Consider the following 13,384-nt stretch of genomic DNA (forward strand, 5'->3'; position numbering starts at 1 on the left):
GCCTCCGTCAGAGCAGCAGGAGGACGGTGGAGCTGAGGCAGGGTGAGTGTTAACACCACATTGTTGTAGTTTTGCTGTCAGAGTCTCTGAGTGTGTTTGTTTGTGTGACTGTAGAGAGAAGAAGAGTCACAGTGAGCTCTGTAGCTGTGATTGGCTCAATAATCACCTTCAATGGACTGAACGCAGAGAACGAGCCGAGGAACCTGACAAACCTGTTTGTGTGTGTGTGTGTGTGTGTGTGTATGTGTCATAAAGAGAGTCGAGTTCACGGTCGCACACTTTCTATCTCAGAGGCTGTATCCCAATTCTTCGGAGCCCCTCTGATGACATGGTCCAAAAAATAAATCAATTGTGGCCACAAAATACTACTTCGTGCGCACGAAATGCTAATTTGTGGGCACGAAACACTTGACCAATAACCGTGATCCTTCCCAGGCCCTTGCAGTTGGTTGACAATAAAATCTATCCCGGCGTCCAGGCCCTGTAAAGCAACTGGGCTCTCAGTATCCTGTTTAAATGTCTCTCCGTAATAATGGTTCCTTGCATTGCAGGCTTTTCAAAATGCATTGTAGCTCATTCCCAGCCTAAAATAAAACTCACTCATACCGTCTCTGTCCACGGTGTATAGGTTTAGCCTACTCTCATGCTTGTGTCTCTACGCAGCTGTCCAGGAATTGTATCAATATGATGTTGCCACAAATGCGTAATTCGTTGCCACGTTATACCCATTTCGTGCTCTCGAAAATAGTATTTCGAGGGTATTTTGTGGCCACAATTTATTTATTTTTGGACCATGTCATCAGAGGGGCTCCGTACAATTCAGGTACTATTATTATACTATTAGTGTTAATTGTACTTTCTGCAGTGTTTAAATGATTACATATACACACAGTTACTGTCCCTCCACACATACGACTTGGTTCTCCTTCTATGCCCCAGCTTTGTTTACTTTTTCCCACCGAGGCTTCTAGACTTCTGATTGGCCAGCATTTCTGCACGGTTAGGAATATATCTCCACCTGTTGCTTTGGCATGTTCCTAGCAGTGTTTTCCTTCATTTCTGCCTTTACGTGTGGACGGGATTATTTTTGAAAACAAAAACGGAAAATCTCCGTTCTCAAAAATACCCGCGTACGTGTGGACGTAGCCTCAGTCTATGTATTTACTGCTTTGTGGTGAAGGTCCGTGTCCCACACACACACACACACACACACACACACACACACACACACACACACACACACACACACACACACACACACACACGTGTGTGTGTGTGTGTGTGCCCCCTTCTGTGTGTGTGTGTGTGTGTGTGTGTGTGTTGCAAACAAACCCAAAAAAAAATTAAAAAAAAAAAAAAAATAGCACACACACACACACACACACACATACATCAATCACCTGGATCACCTGTTGAGAAAGAAAAAAGAAAACAAGCAGAAGAAAACGAGAGCAATACAATAAACAACATCACAATGATATATAGTAATATAACAGTAAATACTAAATATTAAACATTATTGTGCAGCACATAAGATCAACAGAACACAGTGTGCTTTGAGGTACACTCTAAGAACTAAAACTGATAATTACTTAAATATTTTGGTGCAACACACTGACATTTTAGACCTTCTTCAGAATACTGTATATACTATGGGCATCATGGTGCTGATCCAGAATCCTTACATTATTATTTATTACTAGAGCTACAATAATAAAGCAATGAGGAGGGGGAAGTAATAAATATGAAATAATGTATTTATGATGATTCCATTTGTTTCACTATCCACTCTGTGCAGGGCAAAGCTTATTACATGTATAGAGATACAATCATTTTACTGCTGTAAAATCCAAATTTTGTCTTATTTAAAATATAAATCTAATATAATCTGCATCTTAATGTATGTTCTTTAAAATACAGTGTGTTTTGTAATATATTATAATTATAATAATGCATAATTATGTGGACATGTATATTAGATCGTTTTTTAGTGAAATATAATCCCCCCAGAAGGGCAGGAAATGCTCTGTAACTTACTTTAAAACTAAATATGTTCACTAAAACGGTGACAGAGCTACAGACCTATGACAGCCTTACACAGGTAGCCAGCAGCTATGACCAGCACTACATGTGCAGTTAATAAAAGGACAGGTAATGTTTGTCACGCTGTTGCACACACAGCACGCTCGTTTGTTTCAGTTCGTCAAATTGCCACAAGACAACTTACCAACGTGTACGTAATAAGCTAATACTCCTGGGTGCTACACACTACAGTGTACGCTGTACACCTACTTACTGGGTTTGTCGCATCAGTCTGTGTCTCTGAGTTAACTTGTGTTTCTCCTACAGCTCCGGACCGCAAAAAATGCGCGTGCTCTTTGTGAGCTCGTTCCCGGCTCGTAACCAGCGCGTTCTGCCGTCGAGGGCGATCATTGGTTAAATGTGATCATGTGACTGATGCAAGCCAGATCCTTTTATTTAGCAAAACTGTGATTAATAGTTAAATATTATTGTTGAAGGGCACAGACAGGACTCCGCACGCACGCACACATTAAAAAAAAATAATACTTTTTAAAAAGTTGCCTCAACAAAAGGGCACCTTGGGCACCCATCAGGAAAGGGGCGGGTGCTCAAGCCCCTCTAGCCCCCCCCCCCCCCCCCCCTCTGCACGTGCCTGTCGCAGAGAACGGGGGTGTGAGAAGACTCCAAAACCTCCCTCCGCCCGCTCATTGTAGTGTTGATGCATGTGTGTTCTAAGGTGCATTTCCCCAGCTTTGGAAAATTCAGAGGCACAGATGAAGCTGGGGTACACAAAAACTGTAAAGCCAGGTGGAAAGGGTTCAGATAAGATGTCTTCCTGTTCCCCCAGTACGTTAAAGGATCCTCTGATCTTGGAATGTTTCTCTCCGACACTCTCCACAATACTAAGGGGTTGGCAGTCCGTTATAATAAAACTCAGGACTGCATGGTCCAGAACAGACTTCCTAGGTGCTTGATTTCAAAATAATAAAACGCATGTTAATTAAAAAATGACGATAAAGCAGTTCAGTGTCAATATAGGCCGACCTGTGTTCATTCTCGGTGTGTTTGTCTCCTCATTTTCATGTTTGGTTCTGTAATGCCTGAACACTGAGGAGGTGCTTTTGATTGTGTAACAAAGCTCAGCAGAATAGAAAATAAATAATTTACACTGCAAGTCACATTGCTGTTTTTCCTATTCTGATAGATTACACTGAAACAAAGACAGACAAACTATTCCCTTATTTGCAGTTAAAAGATCAAAATGATCCCACACAGCAGAAACATTTTTTTTTCTTTCAAGCTCAATTTTGTTATGGAGAGATGTTTTTTTTTTTTTTTTTTTTTTATCTTTGCGAGAGTAATTTTGGTTTTTTGGTGGCGACTCATCCCATTGACAGATGCAGATGCGGTACCTTTTAAACACAGTTTAGCGCGTTGGTAATGAGCGATACAGCAGCTGTATCGATCACGTGACTTTTTCTTAAAGCGACACACGCACCGATACAGGTTTCGCTCTGTGAGCTTGATACAAGCGTCGGTGCATCAGTGTTGCTGGACCCATCACTACTATTTCGGAGTTGACGTCACGCCGCAATGCATTGTGGGAGTGCGGCGGCATTTTCGGGGTCTACGAATCAAATCAAACACACTGTGTTGGAACGACGATTACAAGATGCTTAAAAGCAGCTTAAAAGAGAATGGACTGTATAGAGACCGATTGCGTCCAGAGGCGAAGCGGCGGTACTTGCAGAAAATAGCGTGCATTGGAAATGTGGACCCGTATGAAATACGGCCGTGGAGTAGAAACCCTGAAGACCAACCGCTATTGACGTAGCCTGATATATTTCATACCTTATCTGTGGAGTCAGCGCGTACAAGTCGTCATTCAATCAAAGGTAAGTCAGCTCGAGTACAGCGAGTGAAATGCGTTTGATTTCCCTGCAAACATTCAGATTACTGCAGCATAAATTCATTCATGAGGGGAAATTACAGTGAGAACATGTGGAGACTGTTAGGTGGATAACATAGTGAGTTCAGTGCATTGATGAGACACTGTCCTGAAGGATTTAGTTATTCTCTATGGTTAAAGAAATTGCAATGATTTATTAATGTTTATTATAAATAATTCTAATTATACATCTTGCTTCCATATTTGTATCTTGTGTCACTAAAAATACATTTTATTTTAGTTTTATACTTTGATTAATGACCTGCAGAATCTCCTTAACATATTAAGTGATTCATAATTGTCACTTTATGCTTTCTCCATCTCTAAAGTGATGACATCCTTGCATTACATACTTTAGGTTCATTTTCTGCAGGCAGGTTTCTGACAGAACAGGCAGATTTACACTATAACATGCAGCGTTCTATAGATGGACACATAAAGAAATGAAAAATCACATGTATGTGCTAACTTTCTTGACACTGTTACATTTATGATAAAGTAGATTAAACACATTTGTGTCGGCCTTGGCTCATAGTTCTTGTCTTTAAATGAACTTTGTCTGTGTGTGCTTCAGGTGCTGCACTCTAAGACTGAATGAACCAGCATTGCAGCCATGGGTCACTGTGAGCATCACAGGGAAGGTTGAAGCCGCCCGCTGCACCTGTATGGCCGGAGTCGCAGAGACCTGCACCCACGTCGCTGCTCTTCTGTCTAAAGTAGACGGAACAGTGTTGATCCGTGGCACAAGGACTGTTACAGATGAACCTGCATACTGGGTTTTGCCTGGTAATAATACCAAGATACACCCAGAGGTTGGCCATAAGATAGACGACTTCTCTTCAGCTGCCCAAAAAAAGGCTCTTGATCAAAACATACACAGACCATCTGTAGTGACAGGTAAAAGGAGCCGTCCTCAAAAAAGAAAAACCCCACCTGCTACTGTGGAGGAGTTGTCACTGCTATAATGCCATCATGTTTTATCTAGGGGTCTAGATGTATGCCTGTAGTGCACTGCTGTGTAAATAATTTGCATTTACTGAATATGTACTGACTGAGTCCCACTGTTCAAAAGTTGAATAAAGAAACTAAATTATTTTGCCTTTTTTTTTTTTTATTAAAACCACTTTATAGAACATCACATCAGTAACAGTGTAGAATCCATGTCATTTACAGTTTACAAATGACAAAATGTTTACACCAAATCATGAGTGTTTACATGATATCACCCACTACTAACACTACTTTATTTACTGTATCTTTTGAAAAAATAACAGCACAAGACTTAAGAACATTTAACAGGAGCAGGTTTCATTCTTCTCTGGTTTTATTATCACACTGTTCACCAAACGCAGCAAACCTTCACCATCTTATCCAGAAGGGTCACCTCTTCACCCTCACATGGAAGAAGTAATCTGATTGGCATGGTGGTTTGTTTGAAGCAGGTCCCTCGTGTAGCGCTGGAAACCAGTCATGATGTTTCATCCATTTCATCGGCTGGTTTGCTGCAATAATGCCAAATAATTAGCAACTCTATAAATAGACGGTAGTTCTGCAAAATCACTCAGTAGGATGTTTGTTCTAATTTGCTATGAGCTCAGAGCGCATCGAAAATGAAACTAATAGGCTATAAAGAGAGATATGAACATATTTAGAACTTACCGGAATGAAAATGTCTGGAGCACCAACAGATATTTGGAGATGGAAGAGAGCTGCACGTCAGCTCATCTCACAGCTGCTATCCAGGCTAGACGCCTTCGTTTGGTAACATCGATACACGAGCTGCCTCATGTCGCTTCCAGGTTGGGAAAGCATAAAAAGACAATCCAACCTTATTCCCGTGCCGGTCGTAAGATCGAACATTGCAGCCGAGCACACAGCAAGTACGAACCATGGCTATGCTATCGCTCCTAGCTTAGACCCCCAAAATGGTGAATCGGGCCAAAATCCTTTCCACGCCCACCCCCGTGACATCACGCTCCGAAGCCCTATAGTGATGTGTTGTGGTGCTTTGCTCCCACCCCTTGTGTTCCGTGTTTTCGTCTTCCCTTCGTGTAATTCTTCATATTCGTGTACTATTAGTTTTTAGGTTTTTGCTTAGTTTCCATGCTCACCTTCGCCATTTCTGTTTGTATCACCATGTGATGAATAAACTCACTTGCATCTGAGCTGCCTGCATAAAGGGTCCTTTGATAATTTACACACGGCTCGCAAACCGTGACAAAAACACTGGAAAAATTGGGCTGTTCTAAAACGTTTGACGGCTAGTGTATATATTTAGTTTATATATTTTCTTTATTTATAATAGTTTGTTTTATATTGTAGCAAAGTGTTACTTGGATACTTCTCTATGTGCTTCTTCATGTGCAATTTTGTTGCATTCTGAGCCTAAGAAATTTATTGTGATGAACTGCTGTTAGAATCAAGTTAAATTCTGATAAATCAGACAATTACCTCTCCAGCTGTTGTTACAGTCTTTGTTTATCGGGTCCTTACAGGGTAAAAGATGACGACACCTAAAGAAATCCTTCTGGGGACTTTGGAGGATTTGGAACGTGATGAATTTGAAAGATTTAAGTGGCATCTGAAGAACGGGTCTGTAGAAGGTTTACCAGCAATCCCAGTGAGTAAACTGGAGAATGCAGAGAGGACGAACATAGTGGATCTGATGTTTGATACCTACTCTATCAACACTTTTGAAGTTGCTAAAAATCTTTTGGGGAGGATAAACAAGAATGATCTGTTGGAGAATTTAAATAAAACCATCCCAGAACCCACAGGTAAGTCAGGGAATGACTAAACAAAAAATACATAAACAATAAAAACCTTAGTTAACATTACACAGATGCCATTAAAATCTATATAAATAATAAATCCAAAACACTTGCCAACACTTTCAGGAGTGAGAGACTGCAGAAAGCCAACAGTTTGTGTTTTATGCATCTGCACAAATAACCTCCTGTGTACACATGAATATCTGCTCTTTGGGTTGGTTTGATTAAAATGGGACCAGCAGCAGGTTTTCTGCCCATTTTACAGATTTATATTGTCAGATTGGTTTTAGAGCTGTTTTATCAACATAAATGAGGCGACAACAACAGTTTGGGACACGTCACAAATATGATCAAAGTGCTTTCTCTTAAATCTATTTACCAGTTGAAGGTAAAGTTAAAAAAATGGCTGCCATTTCTTTCTGCTGTTTGGAGACCCAAACAAAAAAATGCCCACACAGTAAATGCTTTTTATTATGGTTGATAAACAGGACACTAAGGTGATTGGTCAAAGGTTGGAGGAAAGCCACAGTTCTCCTTATTTGACTGAAATCCACCATTTCAGCTCATGTTTTTTCTTCTGCAGCTTTCTGGGAGATTCCACTTCAGCCTTCTGCTGGCAACGCTCCCGTTACCAAGCTTCCCTTAGGCAGCATCATTAGAAGACATAGCATACATTTACACTGCTATGCAGATGATACCCAGCTCTATCTGTCCATGAAGTCAGATAACACACACCAATTAGTTAAACTGCAGGAACGTCTTAAAGACATAAAGACCTGGATGGCCGCTAACTTTCTGCTTCTTAATTCAGATCAAACTGAGGTTATTGTACTCGGCCCTGAAAATCTTAGAAATATGGTATCTAAGCAGATTCTTACTCTGGATGGCATTACCTTGGCCTCCAGTAACGCTGTGAGGAACCTTGGAGTCATTTTTGACCAGGACATGTCCTTCAACGCACATATTAAACAAATATGCAAGACTGCTTTCTTCCATTTGTGCAACATCTCTAAAGTTAGAAATATCCTGTCTCAGAGTGACGCTGAAAAACTAGTTCTGTCATGGTCCTGGGTCGTTCAGCGTTTTGTTTCATTTTTGGTATCACCTTGTGTACTTTGTGTTAATTCTGATTTTGTATTAGTTCTTAGGTTGATCTCTACCTGTGTCTTTCCTCTGTGTTCTGTTCGTGTCCCCGAGTTTGTGTTGTAAAACAGTCTGTTTCCTGTTTTACTTTGAAGGTTTGTGTCTCGTCTTGTGAATTAGGATCAGCTGTGCTCCCCTCCTGTGTGTCATTCCCTCATTACCTTGTGTGTATTTATAGTATGTGTCTGCCTGTGTTCCTCGTTGTGTCGTCTGCATTACTGTGTTAATCAGTGTTACTACTCGTCTCTCTATCCAGCCTTCTTTGTGTCATCTCTGTGTATTCCCCGCTGTCCTTATGTTTTCAGGTTTGTCTGTTACAGTGGCAAAAGTATTCGGCCCCCTTGAACTTTTCCACATTTTGTCACATTACAGCCACAAACATGAATCAGTTTTATTTGAATTCCAGGTGAAAGACCAACACAAAGCGGTGTACACGTGAGAAGTGGAATGAGAATCATACATGACTCCAAACATTTTTTACAAATAAATAACTGCAAAGTGGGGTGTGCGTAATTATTCAGCCCCCTTTGGTTTGAGTGCAGTCAGTTGCACATAGACGTTGCCTGATGAGTGCTAATGACTAAATAGAGTGCACCTGTGTGTAATCGAACAAGGCCGAACAAGGAGAGTGCTGATCCGAAATGCAGCCAAGAGGCCCATGGTGACTCTGGACGAGCTGCAGAGATTTACAGCTCAGGTGGGGGAATTATTAGTCGTGCACTGCACAAAGTTGGCCTTTATGGAAGAGTGGCAAGAAGAAAGCCATTGTTAACAGAAAACCATAAGAAGTCCCGTTTGCAGTTTGCCACAAGCCATGTGGGGGACACAGCAAACATGTGGAAGAAGCTGCTCTGGTCAGATGAGACCAAAATGGAACTTTTTGTTCAAAATGCAAAACGCTATGTGTGGTGGAAAACTAACACTGCACATGACTCTGAACACACCATCCCCACTGTCAAATATGGTGGTGGCAGCATCATGCTCTGGGGGTGCTTCTCTTCAGCAGGGACAGGGAAGCTGGTCAGAGTTGATGGGAAGATGGATGGAGCCAAATACAGGGCAATCTTGGAAGAAAACCTCTTGGAGTCTGCAAAAGTCTTGAGACTGGGGCGGAGGTTCCCCTTCCAGCAGGACAACGACCCTGAACATAAAGCCAGGGCAACAATGGAATGGTTTAAAACAAAACATGTCCATGTGTTAGAACGGCCCAGTCAAAGTCCAGATCTAAATCCAATCCAGAATCTGTGGCAAGATCTGAAAACTGCTGTTCACAAACGCTGCCCATCTAATCTGCCTGAGCTGGAGCTGTTTTGCAAAGAAGAATGGGCAAGAATTTCAGTCTGTAGATGTGCAAAGCTGGTAGAGACAGACCCTAAAAGACTGGCAGCTGTAACTGCAGCAAAAGCTGGTTCTACAAAGTATTGACTCAGGGGGCTGAATAATTACACACACCCCACTTTGCAGTTATTTATTTGTACAAAATGTTTGGAATGATGTATGATTTTCGTTCCACTTCTCACGTGTGCACCACTTTGTGTTGGTCTTTCACCTGGAATTCCACTAACATTGATTCATGTTTGTGGCTGTAATGTGACAAAATGTGGAAAAGTTCAAGGGGGCCGAATACTTTTGCAAGCCACTGTAGTTTTTCCAGTTTAGGTTTATGTTTAGTTCTGCCCTCACCTTGGTTTGTTCACTGTAAATAAAACCTCACTCGCATCTCCACCACTGTCTGCAACTTGGGTCCTCATTTAACTCCACCGCACGACTGCTGCCCCAGCCGTGACAAGTTTATGCATTTATTACGTCAAGGCTGGATGACTGTAATTCATTATTATCAGCAAGTCCTAAAAACTCGCTGAAAAGGCTTCAGTTAATCCAAAATGCTGCAGCAAGAGTCCTGACAGGGACTAGAAAGAGAGAGCAGATTTCTCCTGTATCGACTTCCTGTTAAATCCAGAATTGAATTCAAAATCCTGCTCCTCACATACAAGGTCTTAAATAATCAGGCCCCATCTTATCTTAATGACCTTGTAGTACCATATCCCCCTATTAGAGCACTTCGCTCTCGCTCTGCAGGCCTACTTGTTGTTCACAGAGTATTTAAAAGTAGAATGGGAGGCAGAGCCTTCAGTTTTCAGGCCCCAAAAAGATAGTTGGGGTTTTTTCTGTTGTATTATTGTAGGTTCTTTATCTTACAATATAAAGCACATTGGGGTGACTGTTGTTGTTATTTGGAGGAATTAATAAAAAAAAACTTTTATACTTGAAATTCTTTCATTTATTCTACATATTTATTCATCACTGGCTCCATAGTGTTGTTTATGTAATATGTGAAATGTTGCTAGTATTGATTTGGTGCTGTATAAGTAAACACAATTAAATCAAATGTGTCTCTATAAAACCTGCCCTCAGTTATAACCCAAGTGTCAGGGCTCAATGGCTCATGAAAAGGAATGGAGTCAAGCACAGAACCAAAAAACGGAGGCTGAGTGACTTTTAACAGAAATGTATTTTACTAGATTTCTTGACGGAGAAAGCTGAATCACGGCTAAATTCAACAGCAAGCGAGGTATTATGAGAAGTGCAGAGCTGAGGCCAGAACATAAGCTGAGGCAGGTCAAAGGAACAACAGGGGCAGAATCGGGCGAATAGAAACTATCCAGGATCACTGGAACAAAGGAGATAATAATCAGAGTGGTCCACAGTGTAGTGAATGAGTCCAAGATTTAAAAACTAAGAGGTGTTACGTGGCTGCAGGTGGAGATCAGCTGGAGGAGGAGATGAATTAAATCTGGGTACAGAGTGAGATGTGGGTGCACAGGGAGGCAGGCAGGTGAGGATGGCAGTTTGCAAGAGTGAGTTTTCCCAGCAGTGGCAGGCCAGAATCCTGAGGCGTGACTTATGGCGAGAGTTGGAAGATGTATCCAGGTGCCGACTAGGGAACAGGAAAAGAGGGTTACGCGAAACAAGCTGAGGAGCACAAGACAAAATGTGAGGCAGAGAACTGACTGTGGTAAGCAGACAATCTGGAGAAGGTTCATTGTGAGTGCTGCTCATAGATACTGCCGGAGTAATTGGCAACAGGTGAGGAGCAGGGAGGAGTGAGGAGGGCTCCACCCAGGCGAGGAGAGCTGATCCTGTGGAAAGTTACTCAGACTCACTCGGATCATGACACCAAGAGTCCAGTGAACTGAACACATAACCACAGTAACCAGAATGCAGTTTTCTCATTTGTGTCATTTGCTGTTTATTCATGCAGAGATTCTCACTGAGTGTCAGCTCAAACTCAAGTCAGACCTGAAGCAGAAGTTCCAGTGTGTGCTCGAGGGGATTTCTACAACAGAAAACCCGACCCTCCTGAGTCAGTTCTACACAGAGCTCTACATCACAGGGGGAGGGACTGCAGAGGTCAATGATGAACATGAGATCAGACAGATTGAAACAGCATCCAGGAAACCAGACAGACCAGAAACAACCATCAGACAAGAAGACATCTTTAAACTCCCACCTGGAAGAGATAAACCAATCAGAACAGTGCTGACAATGGGAGTGGCTGGCATTGGGAAAACAGTCCTAACACAGAAGTTCACTCTGGACTGGGCTGAAGACAAAGCCAACCAGGACATCCAGTTCATGTTTCCATTCACTTTCAGAGAGCTGAATCTGCTGAAAGAGGAAAAGTTCAGCTTGGTGGAACTTGTTCATCACATCTTTACTGAAACCAAAAAAGCAGGAATCTACATCTTTGAAGACTTCCAGGTTGTGTTCATCTTTGATGGTCTGGATGAATGTCGACCTCCTCTGGACTTCCACAAAACTGCAATCCTGACTGACCCTAGAAAGTCCACCTCAGTGGATGTGCTGCTGATAAACCTCATCAGGGGGAAACTGCTTCCCTCTGCTCGCCTCTGGATAACCACACGACCTGCAGCAGCCAATAAGATCCTTTGTGACATTGTTGACATGGTGACAGAAGTCAGAGGGTTCACTGACCCACAGAAGGAGGAGTACTTCAGGAAGAGATTCGGAGATTCGGAGCAGGCCAGCAGCATCATCTCCCACATCAAGACATCACGAAGCCTCCACATCATGTGCCACATCCCAGTCTTCTGCTGGATCACTGCTACAGTTCTGGAGTTTGTCATGAAGAACAAAGAGAGTCAAGATCTGCCTAAGACTCTCACAGAGCTCTACCTACGCCTTGTGCTATTTCACCTAACAACGAATGTGTATGAGTATGATGGAGGAGCTGAGACAGATTCATGCAGTAAGATCATTGAGTCTCTGGGAAAACTGGCCTTTGATCAGCTGAAGAAAGGAAACCTGATCTTCTATAAATCAGACCTGACAGAGTGTGGCATCGATATCAGAGCAGCCTCAGTGTACTCAGGAGTGTTCACACAGATCTTTAAAGCTGATGAGTGTCACATGTTCAAGAACGTTGTTTACTGTTTCGTCCATCTGAGCATTCAGGAGTTCTTTGCTGCTCTTCATGTCTATCTGACCTTCATCAACTCTGGAGTCAACCTGCTTAAGAAACAATCTCCTCGCTTTAAAATCTTCCAGAAAACACTTACTGTAAAAGACTTCTACCAGAGTGCTGTGGACAAAGCCTTAAAGAGTCCAAATGGACACCTGGACTTGTTCCTCCGCTTCCTCCTGGGTCTTTCACTGCAGACCAATCAGGATCTTCTATGCATGCTGACACAGACAGGAAGTAGCTCACAGACCAATCAGGAAACAGTCCAGTACATCAAGAAGAAGCTCAGTGGGAAACTGTCTGCAGAGAAAAGCATCAACCTGTTCCACTGTCTGAATGAACTGGATGATCGTTCTCTAGTGGAGGAGATCCAACAGTCCCTGAGATCAGGACGTCTCTCCACAGATCAACTGTCTCCTGCTCAGTGGTCGGCTCTGGTCTTCATCTTACTGTCATCAGATCTGGATGAGTTCGACCTGGAGAAATACTCCCGTTCAGAGAAGGCATTGTTGAAGCTGCTGCCAGTGGTCAAAGCATCCAAGAAAGTGCTGTAAGTGAATCTATGAACAAATATGTTTAATAATGCTAGATGAATAAAAGAATATGTCTCTATTGTTATTCTTCCTCAGGCTGAGAGATTGTAAACTCTCAAAAAGAAGCTTTGAAGCTTTGTCTGAAATTCTCAGCTCCCCATCCAATCATCTGAGAGAGCTGGAGCTGAGCTCGAACAAACTGCAGGATTCAGAATTGGATTTGCTGTGTGTTGGACTAAAGAGTCCTGACTGTAAACTTGAAACTCTCAGGTAAGGATACAGACTTTTTGACACTTTTTGACTCTTAAATCTGTAAGTTTATCTTGATGCGGACGTTCAAAGTCAGCACAATTTTCCTTTTAAGTTCCTGAGTTTATATTTTTGACTGTCAGGTTGTCTGGACAGATGTTTTTATTTTATTTTATTTTTTTACTTGTCCCTAAAGTCAGAACTAAACCCACATGTAGATGACTTTCAAATTCAA

The 13,384-nt window shown here is 42.1% G+C and overlaps 2 protein-coding genes and 2 long non-coding RNA genes across 4 annotated transcripts in view; 3 read left to right on the top strand and 1 right to left on the bottom strand.

The window, feature by feature from the left end:
• The window catches only part of LOC113017716 (NACHT, LRR and PYD domains-containing protein 12-like), a 1,242,929-nt gene that overhangs the window by 590,448 nt on the left and 639,097 nt on the right, over window positions 1-13,384 (top strand). The gene's annotated exons all lie outside the window — the stretch shown is intronic.
• Window positions 1-13,384, top strand: part of LOC113017485 (NACHT, LRR and PYD domains-containing protein 12-like) — a 255,890-nt gene that overhangs the window by 59,528 nt on the left and 182,978 nt on the right. The gene's annotated exons all lie outside the window — the stretch shown is intronic.
• LOC145423989 (uncharacterized) lies at window positions 2,666-5,063 on the top strand. The gene is made up of 2 exons (XR_013904934.1): window positions 2,666-3,917; window positions 4,545-5,063. It is a non-coding gene; the product is annotated as an uncharacterized LOC145423989 (long non-coding RNA).
• On the bottom strand, window positions 5,273-5,983 carry LOC145423986 (uncharacterized). Its single transcript, XR_013904924.1, has 2 exons — window positions 5,630-5,983; window positions 5,273-5,472 (listed from the first exon to the last, which is right to left on the bottom strand). It is a non-coding gene; the product is annotated as an uncharacterized LOC145423986 (long non-coding RNA).

This window comes from Astatotilapia calliptera, chromosome 23, assembly GCF_964374335.1.
Source record: "Astatotilapia calliptera chromosome 23, fAstCal68.1, whole genome shotgun sequence".
NCBI lineage: Eukaryota > Metazoa > Chordata > Actinopteri > Cichliformes > Cichlidae > Astatotilapia > Astatotilapia calliptera.